This window comes from Piliocolobus tephrosceles, chromosome 6, assembly GCF_002776525.5.
Source record: "Piliocolobus tephrosceles isolate RC106 chromosome 6, ASM277652v3, whole genome shotgun sequence".
Taxonomy (NCBI): Eukaryota; Metazoa; Chordata; class Mammalia; order Primates; family Cercopithecidae; genus Piliocolobus; species Piliocolobus tephrosceles.
In genome coordinates, this window is record NC_045439.1 from 41,969,707 (window position 1) to 41,982,293 (window position 12,587).

Sequence of the window (12,587 nt, forward strand, 5' to 3'; positions counted from 1 at the left end):
TTTGTTTTCCCAATTATAAAATGGGACAAATAATAGTACCTACCTCGTTGGCTCATTGTGAGGGTTAAAGGAGTTAATATAGGTAAAATGCTTAGAACAGAGCTGGCACCAAGGCAGTTTCAGGTGGTGTTTGGCCACACCCTCCTGAAGATTAAAAACTCACAAATGGTCACCCTCCATTGCTGTGTGCATATCTTCTGTGTGCTTGGGGATGTAGCTGAAGCACATCCTAGGGGTCAGTGTGGTGGCTCAGGGTGCTCTAAATGCATAGGTGACACTACAAAGATCCCATGGAGAGGAGTGGAAACTGCCAAAGGCTGTGTGTCGGGTAGAGGGTAGTCATGGCAGCTTCCGCACTGAGCACTCCTCCAATGGCCTCCTGGGGCTCCTTCATCTGCTGGACCTAGAAGAACTGTGTATCTTTTTCCTCAACATCGTCCCAACTAACACACCCTCCTCTCTGCCTACTTGGCTAACATCCACTCATCCTTGAAGACTGCTTGAGTCCCTACACTGAGGAGACTTTTCTGACCACTGCCTCCCCACGTGAAACACACTGCTCTTTCTATGGGATCTGTTTTAATCTGTTCTCACACTGCTATAAAGAACTGCCCAAGACTGGCTAATTTTTGTTTGTTTCTCGAGATGGAGTTTTGCTCTTGTTGCCCAGGCTGTACTGCAATGGTGCAATCTTGGCTCACTGCAACCTCCACCTCCGGGGTTCAAGCAATTCTCCTGCCTCGGCCTCCCAGTTAGCTGGGATTACAGGCATGAGCCACCACACCTGGCTGATTTTTGTATTTTTAGGAGAGACAGGGTTTCACCATGTTGCTCCTGACCTCAAGTGATCCACCCACCTTGGCCTCCCAAAGTGCTGGGATTATAGGTGTGAGCCACCTCACCCAGTCAAGACTGGGTAATTTATAAAGGAGAGATTTAATTGACTCACAGTTCCACATGGCTGGGGAGGCCTCAGGAAACTTACAATCATGGTGGAAGGGGAAGCAGTCACCCTCTTCACAAGGTGGTAGGACAGAGAAGAGTGAAGGAGGAACTTCCAAACGCTTCTAAAACCATCAGAACTTGTGAGAACTCACTATCACAAAAACAGCATGGGGGAACCACCCCCAAGATCCAATCACCATCCTCCCTTGACACGTGGGGATTATAGGTCCTTCCCTCAACACGTGGGGATTACAATTCGAGATGAGATTTTGGTGGAGAAACAGAGCCAAACCATACCAGGACCCTTTGTGTTTACTGTGTTTAGTGTAAGCCGTGCCCTGTGCAAAGTGAGCCTCATGCATTAGCTCATTTAATTCTCACAACAACCTTTACAATAAACAGAAATGATGATTATCCCTCATTACAGATAAGAAAATTTAGGCTTAGATAAATATGTAAAACTCCATCTGCCTGAGGCCAGGACCCATGCTTTTATCCACTTCTCTGAACAACCTCTCCGATTCTGCCCAACTCCTGCAATGCTTTTCTCCCCACTTTCCTTAGTTTAAAAATCTCCTGTGGCCCTCTTGAAGACAGGTTCATATCTGATTCATTTTTGTATCCCAAACAGCTATTACTGTGCCCAGCATATAGTCAGCACTCAGTAAATGTTAAATGGACGGAATGATCTGGAATTCAGGCTCTGCAAAAATTTTGCTATGACTCACTCCAGATCATAACCTTTTAAAAAGGCTTCTAGCCTAGATCAGGGTAAAGGCTTACTTAATTCAATAAAAAATATATATTTACTTAGTACCTACTATGTGACAAGCACATAGGTCTCCAATACTCCTGACGAAACAACTTTAAGTGGTTTTTACACCTATAGGAACAGTAAAGACTGTGATTCTTTTCCCCTTATCATGCTTCTAACATAGCACAGTGGATCCCCACCCCCAGACTAGAGATTACAGCAATAAATAAAACAGCAACACTCCCCCCGCACCCCACCCTCTTGAAGCTTATATTCTCTTTTTATTTGAAGAAAGCCTCACTGGGCACCTCCCCCTGGCAGTGCCATTATGACACTTCTTGCTGACAGTGGTTGTATTAGTCCATTTTCATGCTGCTAATAAAGACAAACCCAAGACTGGGTAATTTATAGAGAAAAGAGGTTTAATTGACTCACAGTTCAGCAGCGCTCGGGAGGCCTCCGGAAACTTACAATCACGGCAGAAAAGGAAGCAAACATGTCCTTCTTTACATGGCAGCAGCAAGAAGTGCCAAGCAAAAGGCAGGGAAAAACCCTTAAAAACCATCAGATCTCACGAGAACTCACTCACTAGCACAAGAACAGCAGCATGGGGGTAACCATTCCCATGATTCAATTACCTCCCACCGGTTCCCTCTCACAACATGGGGATTATGGGAGATACAATTCAAGATGAGATTTGGGTGGGGGGGGACACAGCCAAACTGTATCAGTGGTGAAGACTAGACCTGTCCTCTTAGAGTTATTATATAATCAGATGAATAAATACACAGGTAAAAATAAAAGGCAAGTCCCACACAAAAACCAAACTACAGTGGCTCCCAGCTCCCAGGCAGGCTGACAGCCCCAGGGCCACTGGCTCAGGTGCATGTTTTCCTGCCTGAGCAGCCCTTCAGACCCGTCAGAGGCCCTCACAGAGCAAGTCAGGGGGGCGCTCCTGGCGTCCTCCTCTAGCTTCATCCCTCACACGTGCTGGGCTGCTGCCTCTTCCTCCCTCCTGCTCCAGATCCAGAAGAAGGGCCTGGGCAGGCCCCGTGGTACTCCTGACTTGCCTGGGCTGTTGTAAGCACAGGGATCAAAAAGAGAAAGTGCAGTCAGGGGGTGCGGGGAGGAGAAGCTGGCGAGCTGAGGCAAGAGCTAGCTCCGAGGTTGGAAGCGGCCAGGACACCCAGTTCAAGTGCAAGGAAACAGCACAGAGACACTGAGACTGACAAGAGACCTAAGGTCACAGAGCTCACCACGCATGTCCTTCCTGTTATTTTCCCTCCATGCACAGAGTTTAAACTATGAAATCCCTGTAGCTGTGAAAGTGGGGAGAGGTAGAGTCTGTTGCCTCAGGGAGAATCTTAACTATTGGATTACAAAGGCTCAATATGGAACTCAGAGGGTGGGGCAGATCAGCTCTGGATTCTTTCCTTCTATTTGCCTTTCTGCCCCCCACCTACAAGACAAACAGAGCAGCCTGTTGTCTGACCTCCTCAAGCCCACAAGAGTCTCTGCACAAATCTTCAGCGTTCTTCAGCGGCTCTTTCTGGGGTCTCCCCCTACCCCTCACCTTCCACCCTGACTAGCCTTTGGCTCTCCATCTGTCCAACCCCTCACCCCATCCCAGCTTCTGAAATGAGCTATTCTTATTTCTGAGACTATATATGCATGTGTTGGGTCACTTGGCCGGCGTTGGGGAGCTGGGATTTGGGGCTCCTTCACCTTCAGGAGTTCAAATTGTCTCTTGGTTTAGGGGTAGGCCTGCAACCTGACAGGGTTCTCTTATTTGGTTAAACCAGTTGAAGGAGAAAGTCAGGAAGCATTTCAAAATAAAGGAAGGGTCCACAGCGTCAGCCCCTGGAAGGGCTCAGCTCACCCTCACTTTCACGCAGTATAGAATAGCTTGATTGTTTTCCTTCCTTTCTTGAATAACTCTTCCTTAATTTTTTTTTCCCAGAGATAAGTTCTTCCCCCAGGCTGGAGTGCAGTGGTGTGATCATAGCTCACTGCAACCGTGAACTCCTGGGCTCAAGTGATCCTCCTGTCTCAACCTCCCAAGTAGCCAGGACTACAGGTGCACACCACCATGCCTGGCTCATTTTTTAAAAATTTTTTTGTAGAGACAAGGTCTCACTATGTTGCCCAGGCTGGTCTCAAACTCCTCATTACAAGTTATCTTCCTGCCTTGGCCTCCCAAAGTGCTGGGATTCCAGGCGTGAACCACTGCGCCCAGCCTCTTCCTTGATTTTTAAGACTCAGTTCAAAGAGCTGTTCTGATTCTCCTTCCATAAGCCCTGCAAGCCACAGCAACCTCAAACTGCTCTGAGTTTGCAGAGCTGTCCACGGCATAGGCAACAAATGTAATTCCATATTGCTGTGTGTCTTCTCCTGGATTGAGTATTGATCTGTTCTTGAGCAGCTGCATGGGTCTGTGCTGAGAATATGTTCTGACTGCACAGTCTAGGTGGTGAACTACTTGGGGCAGAGGGCAGGCCTCTACCTTTGTGAACCTCCCACGGCCTCTTGGCATTTTGGCAGGTGTGGGATAAATATCTGCTCCCTTGTTGATGGATGGATGATTAAAGATGGAAACTGGCTCTGTCATTTGATTGGCTTTTCTGATAAGATAGGGAGGTGGGTGGCACCCATATCTTGTCTATTCTTTGCTTATTGTGCTGTTTCAGCAAAAACCAAGGCTGAACAGAAGCCCAGAGGAGTGGAAATTACAGGGAAGGTTGGGCTTTTTTAGGCTCTTGTTCCAAAGTGATGATAAAACATCAACTACACTTCCATTCCTAGCTCAGAAACCACAACAGATGGAAGTGGGTGTGGGCCGGAATTAGTGCCCGAGGTGAGTGAAGAAAGCCAGGAAAACCTCGTCAAAGGAAATCAACCCAGAGAATAAAGGCTCCCTGGGTTTGCTTTGGAAGAAAGGACAGGGGATTATGTCCTTGCTCCTTCAAGAACAAGAGACCTGGCGCTGGATTAAACCATCCAAATAGTAAAACCAGTAATTATGTGTTGTGGGCAGGGCCAGCCTGGTTTCTCAGTGCCACATCCATTTCCCGTGGTGGGTGGCAGGTCTACAGGGAACAGCAATGCCAAGTTTCCTCAGCTCTCTTCTCAGTGCAGGGAAGTTAGAATAAAGCCAGAGAGTATGGCTTGGAAATACAAAGCAAGCCACTGTGAAGATCATTTGAGCAAGACGAGCCAGGTTTCAACCAGAATGGCTCGTTCTCTGTGATCGGTTGGCCGAGCCGGGGACATGCTCCGGTGGTGGAACTAGTCTGGGTGAAAATGATCTCCTGGAGGAAGAAGACCAAGGGCGGGAAGTGAGTAAAGAAGCAACTGCTCTTATTTCAGACAAAGAACGGTTTGGCCGACTTCTCAATCTTTCCCAAGGACTGCACGAGAACATCCAGGGACTGCTAACCCCTGGGAGAAGTTTGGGTCATGGTTCCTGCCCTCAGCCATGGCTTTGGCATCAGTACCTTCTGTCAAGAGAAATGGCTCCTTTCCTTTTGTCCCATGAAGTCAACGTAAAAAAAAAAATGACCTAATTCAGTAAAATTAGTCATTGGCTACCTTCACATACAGGAGCTATGGGAGTGGGAGGTACCAAAGAAGAAGCTGTGGCCCTCACCATGTTGGAGTTCAAGGAGGGTGATGGCCATCAAGGGTGCCAGCTTTGGGAGTGTCCCTCTGAAAAGGAGTCCTTCCCAGTATCATCCGCCCCATGGGGTGATACTCCAGGGTGTCTGTCTCCTTATGCCCGTGTGACTGGGCGGCACACACCCTGGAGTGAGGAGGTGGTCCTCACAGAGCTCCTTTAGGTCAGGGTTCCCAGAGGGTCTGCCCAGAAGTTCCTTAGGTCCACCTCCCTGAAGGTTCTGGTATCCCATAGTGAGGGCTCAGTGATCTCAGCATGATACTAGGGCAAAATGTGCTTACCTCATCTACACCCTCTAAATTTTTAGGAGGCACCCACTTGCTGAGATGCATTACTCAGCATTGTGGGGTTCTTTTCTCACATGCTTTGGTTGGCAGGGAGTTCACTGCCTTGGTAAAGAGAGACAGTCAATTAACTAGAGAACAAAGTACCCACTGCCTCCCCAACCCTGCCTTTTTTTGAGACAGGGTCTTGCTCTGTTGCCCAGGCTGGAGTGCAGTGGTGTGATCACAGCTCACTGCAGCCTCAAACTCCTGGGCTCAAGTGATCCTCCCACCTCAGCCTCTTGAGTAGCTGGGACTACAGGCGTGTGCCACTATGTCTAGGTAATTTTTAAATGTTTTGTAGAGGGGGAGATCTTACTATATTGCCCAGGCTGGTCTCAAACTCCTGGGCTCAAGGAATCCTCCCACCTCAGCCTCCCAAAGTGCTAGGATTACAGGCATGAGCCACCATGCCCAGCCCTGCTTCTTTTTTACCCTTCTCTATGACATGTATCACCAAATAGTCCTTACATATTTTTAAAGATGAAAATTTTAAAATAAGAATTATTTTAAGATTGTGTTTGCTAACATATTAATATTTGTTCATGGAAGAAAATCTAGAAAAAAAAAAAAACAGAAAAGTATTACACTAATTGTTTAATCTCTTGTAACTGCATAAGCTAGAGGCCTTTCAGTAAATATGCCCTTGCTGTTCTTTTTCTGCCTCCCTTTATCTTTTGAAAATTGAGATCTCATGTCATATGTATATGTGTAGATGTATACATGTTTATTGTCTTAGTCTCTTGTGTGTTGTTATAAAGGAAGACCAGAGGCTGGGCAATTGATAAAGAAAAGAGCTTTATTTGGCTCATAGTTCTTCAGGCTGTACAAGAAGCATGGAGCCATTATTTGCTTCTGGTGAGGGCTTCAGGAAACTTCCAATCGTGGTGGAACGCAAAGGGGAGCTGGCATGTGCAGAGATCACATAGCCAGAAAGGAAGCAAGGGGGTTATGGTGGCGGAGTTCCAGGCCCTCATAGGCACTAATAGAGCAAGATCTCATTTATTACCTCAAGGACAAAGATGGCACCAGACATCCATGACGGATCCACTCCCTGTGCCCAAACACCTCCCATGAGGCCCCACCTCCAACACTGGGGATCAAATTTCAACATTAGTTTTGAGGGGAACAAACATCCAAATTGTAGCATATAGATAATACACGCACATATACTAAATATCTTTTACTTAGCCATATTGTAAATAGCGGCAGCAAATCTCTTTATGCACTCACAGAACCACTACCACAATCAAGATATATAGAATGCTTCCATTACCCCAAAAAGTTCCCGTGTGGCCTTTCTCAGTCAATTCCCTCAATCCCCAGCTCCAGGCAGCCACTGATCAGTTTCTAGCTCCATAGATTATATTTGTTTTCCTAATATTTCATATAAATGGAATCATCCAGCAGGCATTCCTTTTGTGTCTGCTTCTGTCACTCTGCATAATGTTTCTGAGGTTCATCCATGTTGTTTCAGGTCTAAGTAGTTCATTCCTCTTGATTACTCAGTAGTGTTCTATTGTATAGTCACACTACAGTTTATGCATTCACCTGTTGATAGACATGTGGGGCAATTATGAATAAAGCTAGTATGAACAAGTCATTGTGTGGACGTGTCTTCATCTCTCTTGAGTAAACACCTGGCAGTGGAGTTTCTGAATCATAAGGTATATATATATGTTTAAACTTATATATGTATAAAGTCAAAGTGTCTTTCAAAGTGTACCATTGTACCATCCCATCAGTCATATATGAGCATTCCAGTTCCTTCACATCCTTACCAGAACTTGAGATAGCCAGTCTTAAATGTTAGCCATTCTGTTGAATGTGTCATTATATGTAGTTCTAAATTCTGTGTTTTTTACTTAACATTAGATTATGAAAGTTCCCCCACGAAACTAAATATTCTTTGGAAATGTCATTTTTTATGGATGCACTATATGTCATTATATAGATGAACCATACATACCTTAGTTAAGTAATTTCCTATTGGCAAATATTTCAGTCGTTTATAGTTTTCTCCATAAATAATGCTGTTAAAATATCTTTGTCAGAATAAGTGGCTATTTTCTTAGGATAAATTACCCAAGTGATTCTTTTGGTAGAAAAATTTAGATACATGAAAAAACAAATCATCTATAATTTCATCACCTAGACAAAACCATCATTAACATTTTGGGTTATAACCTTCTAACTAACTAGCTAACTAACTAGCCATCATGTTCTTGTTCACTATGCTAAACCATATCTCAGAATAAAGTATGTATACATATCTAAGCTATCTTCACACACACAAAGCATCATGCACACAAAGTGGAATGTGAATCTTTCTAAGCCTCTTGATACATTACCAACAGTTACCTCTTGAACTGCTACCAATAGTTCATTCTTGGCATTTTGGTTCAAGTAGAAGAATTCCAACATTTCATTTCATTTCTTTCTTTCTTTCCTTTTTTTTTTTTGAGAAGGAGCATCGCTCTGTCACCAGGCTGGAGTACAGTGATGTGATCTCGGCTCACTGCAACCTCTGCCTTCTGAGTTCAAGTGATTCTCCTACTTCAGCCTCCTGAGTAGCTGGGATTACAAGCGTGTGTCACCACATCTGGCTAATTTTGTATTTTTAGTAGAGACGGGGTTTCACCATGTTGGTCAGGCTTGTCTCGAACTCCTGACCTCGTGATCTGCCCACCTCGACCTCCCAAAGTGCTGGGATTACAGGCATGAGCCACCGTGCCTGGCCAGATTCCAGCATTTCAGTCGGTCCAGTGGGCAGCTTTGGATGCTTCCAATGGAAGGGGCCAGAGCATTAAGGAAAATCCCCTGCAGATCTCAAGGAAGACTCTAGCGACAATTCTCTCTAAAAACTTCAAATGAAGTCCCACCTCGCTCTAGAAGAAGGTGAATGTACAAAACTAGGAAGCAAAAAACAAGTGGCTTCTTTCACACAGCCTTCTCCCCTCTGCCAAATACATATATTGTACATGTATATTCTGTAGAACATTTCATGAAGTCCTCCCACTTCCGAGCTTTGGAAAGAATGTATTGCAAGACACACCCTTTCTGGATCCAAAGAGGAATTCCCTGGACGCTGGGTGTGTGCTGAAAGCACAAAACTGGACTGTGGGGACAGGCTCCCACAGGCAAATGTCTCCAAGCTGAAGCTGATGAGCACCTGGTGAAGACATAGGGTAGAAAACACCACTCTCAGGAAGGTAATGAAGAGAAGAGAAAAATTTGGTTTCATTATCAATCCAGAGGTTATAGTAAGAGGAGTGTACACTTAAGCAATTTCTTCCTAGGCAGACCCAAGAAGCAACTCCTAGAAAATGTGAGCCAACATTGCTTTTGCACTTCCTATGTGCCAGGCACTAGATTAGGTGCTTTATGTGCAGTAGCTACTTTAATATTCAGAGTGAACCTATGAGGCTTATTATTATCCCAGTTTTGCAGATGAGGAAATAGAGGCGTAGAGGGGTTAAGTAACTTACTCAAAGTCACACAGCTCATATGTGTGACTGGAGCCTCTCTGACCAGATCCGTGTGATGTGGAACCACATACTCCAGTAATTCCTTGTCCCCCTCCCGTCTCCCGCGCCAAACAACTCTCAGAATTATGCTTATACTCTGCCCCACTAATAATGCCTCTGCTCCGCTTATTATAGCCACGCCTGCACATAAGGTTGATCACATTGGTGCTTTGGAAGTTGTATACACCAGGTCACAGGGAATATGAGTGACTCTCCTGGGGCACCCAGCTGAGGAAGGCAGTGTTATGTGGGGAAAAGCACACCGGACTGGGGTTTATAAGGGCAGAGTTCTAGCTTGAAATCTCCCATGAACAGCCTTATGACCATGGGCAAGTCACTGAACCTCCCCGGGCCTCTTCCTGAGCTCACCTGTGTAGGCACTGGCAACTTTTCAGCATCCATTACCCCCATTCAATCATAAGGCCTCCCTCTGGTGAGATTCGTTGAGACTGTGTATTTAAACATAGAACCACTAAAGCCACTCAGCTGCTAGAACAGCCTGCCTAAGTGGAATCCCTGCCCTGCTGGCTGTGAAAGCCCAAGTAATTTTTTTTTAACTCACTTTGCCTCTATCTCCCCTCTGCAGAAGAATGGACCTATCTCATAAGTTGCTATAAAGATTAAAGAAATAATGTCTGGAACAGCGTAAGCAGTACATAAATGTTATTATTACTGTTAACAACATGTAATCTATACATTTTCATGTCTAGGCTCGTTTTTCCTGTTGTCTAAGCCCGGTTCTGGCTGTCTCACCTATGGTGATGGAATCAATTGCCCGCAGGCCTCTGGCTCTTTACAGAAGTTTGCTCAGAGCCAGTGTGACAGCTGACTCCTGCTCATTGAGAAGCGACCCTTCTGCCTCTTGGTTTATTGCAAATTGATTTTACTGTGGGTAACAAACTTTCCCAGAAATACCTGACACTGGTATGATATCTGGAGTGATACTCCATTGTGTGCGTTCCCAAAAATGCACTTTCGATCTGAAACCTGGACAGAACCAGGGATGCAGGAAGAGGGGAAGTTGAACGGGAAGGTGTCCTACAGGCATTATTCATCTGCTTTTTATTTTAGAGACTGAGAGCTCAGTTCCTTGCTTCTATTTTAATAAAATTGCCACAATTGCACATTGCTTTTAACCTGCAGGCAAACCATACTAATTCAGACCAGGTGGGCTTTGTAAAATGTCAGCATTTTAGGCTATTTTATTCAATTCAAAATATTTTCTAATTTCCCTTGTGATTAATTCTTTGGTCCACAGGGTATTTGGAAGTATATTGTTTAATTTCCAAATACTAAGGGATTTTCCAGTATCTTTCTCTTGTTGATTTCTGGTTTAATTCCACAGTGGTCAGAGAACATACTTTGATTTCAGTTCTTTTAAATTCGCTAACATTCGTTTATGGCCCAAATTATGGTGGGACATATTTTGTGTGCATTTGGAAAGAATGAGTATCTACTGTAGTTGGGTAGAATGGACTGTAAATAAATGTCAATTAGGTTAGGTTGGTTGATAGGGCTCTTTAGGTCTTCTCTATTCTTACTATTTTTCTGCCTGCTTTGTATATTTGTTCTGTTGATATCTCCATCTGTAATTATGGATCTTTCTGTTTCCTCCTTCATTACTATCAGTTTTTGTTTTATGTGCTTTGAGACTCTGTTGTTAGGTATATACACATTTAGGATTGTTAGACCTTCTTGAGAAATCTACTCCCCTATCATCAGGTAATATACCTCTTAACCCTGTCAATATTCCTTGTTTTGAAATCTACTCTGGCATTCTTTTGATTAAGGTCAGCATATTTTATCCCTCTCCATCCTTTTACTTTTAATCTATTTGTCTTTATAGGCAGCTCTAGTTGGGTCTAGCTTTTTATATTCAATCTGACAACCTCTTCCTTCGAACTAGGATGATTCAGACTGTGTAATGTAATGTAATTATGGATATGTTGGATTTAAATCTACCATCTTGCTAGTTGTTTTCCATTTGTCACATAGTTTCTTTTTCTTCTCTTCTCTTGTCTTCTTGTGAATTGAGTATTACTATTTTTTGTTATTCTACTTTATCTCCACTTAAACTATGTTAATTGAAAGTGTTCCCATGCATACTGAACCCAAATTAATGATTATTTCAATGTCTTGCCAGTAGAGTTTCATATTATTTTCATCAAAAGAGTGTGGACTTTGGAGTCAATGAAACCTGTATTTGAAACTTGACTCTACCACCCTGGCTGCGTGGCCTTTCTCAATGTAACCTCTATAGGATTTATTTCTTCATTTGTAAATTGAGATGATCTTTACAACTTTTCAAAGTACCATAAGAATCAGGCTTACCATTCTTCTTACCATCAGAATCACAGTGGCTTACACCTGTCATCCCAGCACTTTGGGAAGCTGAGGTGGGTGGAGCCCAGGAGTTTGAGACCAGCCTGGACACCATGGCAAAAACTCATCTCTACAAAATATAGAAAAACTAGCTGGGCATTGTGGCGTGCACCTGTGGTCCCAACTAATCGGGAGGCTGAGGTGGGAGGATCACTTGAGCCCAGGAGGTCAAGGCTACAGTGAGCTGTGACCTCACTACTGCACTCCACAGCCTGGGAAACAGAGTGAGACCCTATCTCAAAAAAAAAAAAAAAAAAAGAATCAAATGAAAAATTTTAAGTACCTAGCATAGGTCCAGAACATAATAAATACTGACTTAATGCTATTTGCTTCCATTCTATTTATTTATCTATCTATTTATTTATTTATTTTCTTTGTGAGGCAAAGTCTTGCTCTGATGCCCAGTCTGGAGTGCAGTGGTGTGATCTCGACTCACTGCAACCTCTGCCTCCTGGGTTCAGGAGAGTCTCCTGCCTCAGTCTCCCCAGTAGCTGAGACAACTACAGGCATGCACCACCACACTTAGCTAATTTTTGTATTTTTAGTAGAGACGAGGTTTCGCCATGTTGGCCAGGCTGGTCTTGAACTCCTGACCTCAGGTGATCCACCCACCTTGGCCTCCCAAAGTGCTGGGATTACAGGCATGAGCCACGGCACCCAGAGTATTTGTTTTCTATACTATATATAGCTCTGTTTCTAAAAGGGATTTGAGCACTATCAAGGAAGCAAATACCTACCTGGCCTGTTAAGCCCAGGGTAGACATTGCTAATCAATCACAGTACTGTTTCTAAATAAACTCAGATATAACCTTTTTTCTTTCCCTCCCTTCCTTTTTTTTTTTTTAATGCATAATCTTTCTCAGCATTGTGTTAGTCAGAGATTAGCCATACTTTTAAAAAACAGAAAAACCCATGTATCACCAAGGACTAACACATCAACCTGCGTTAAAGTTTTGTTGGTACATTTATTATTTTAAATGGGT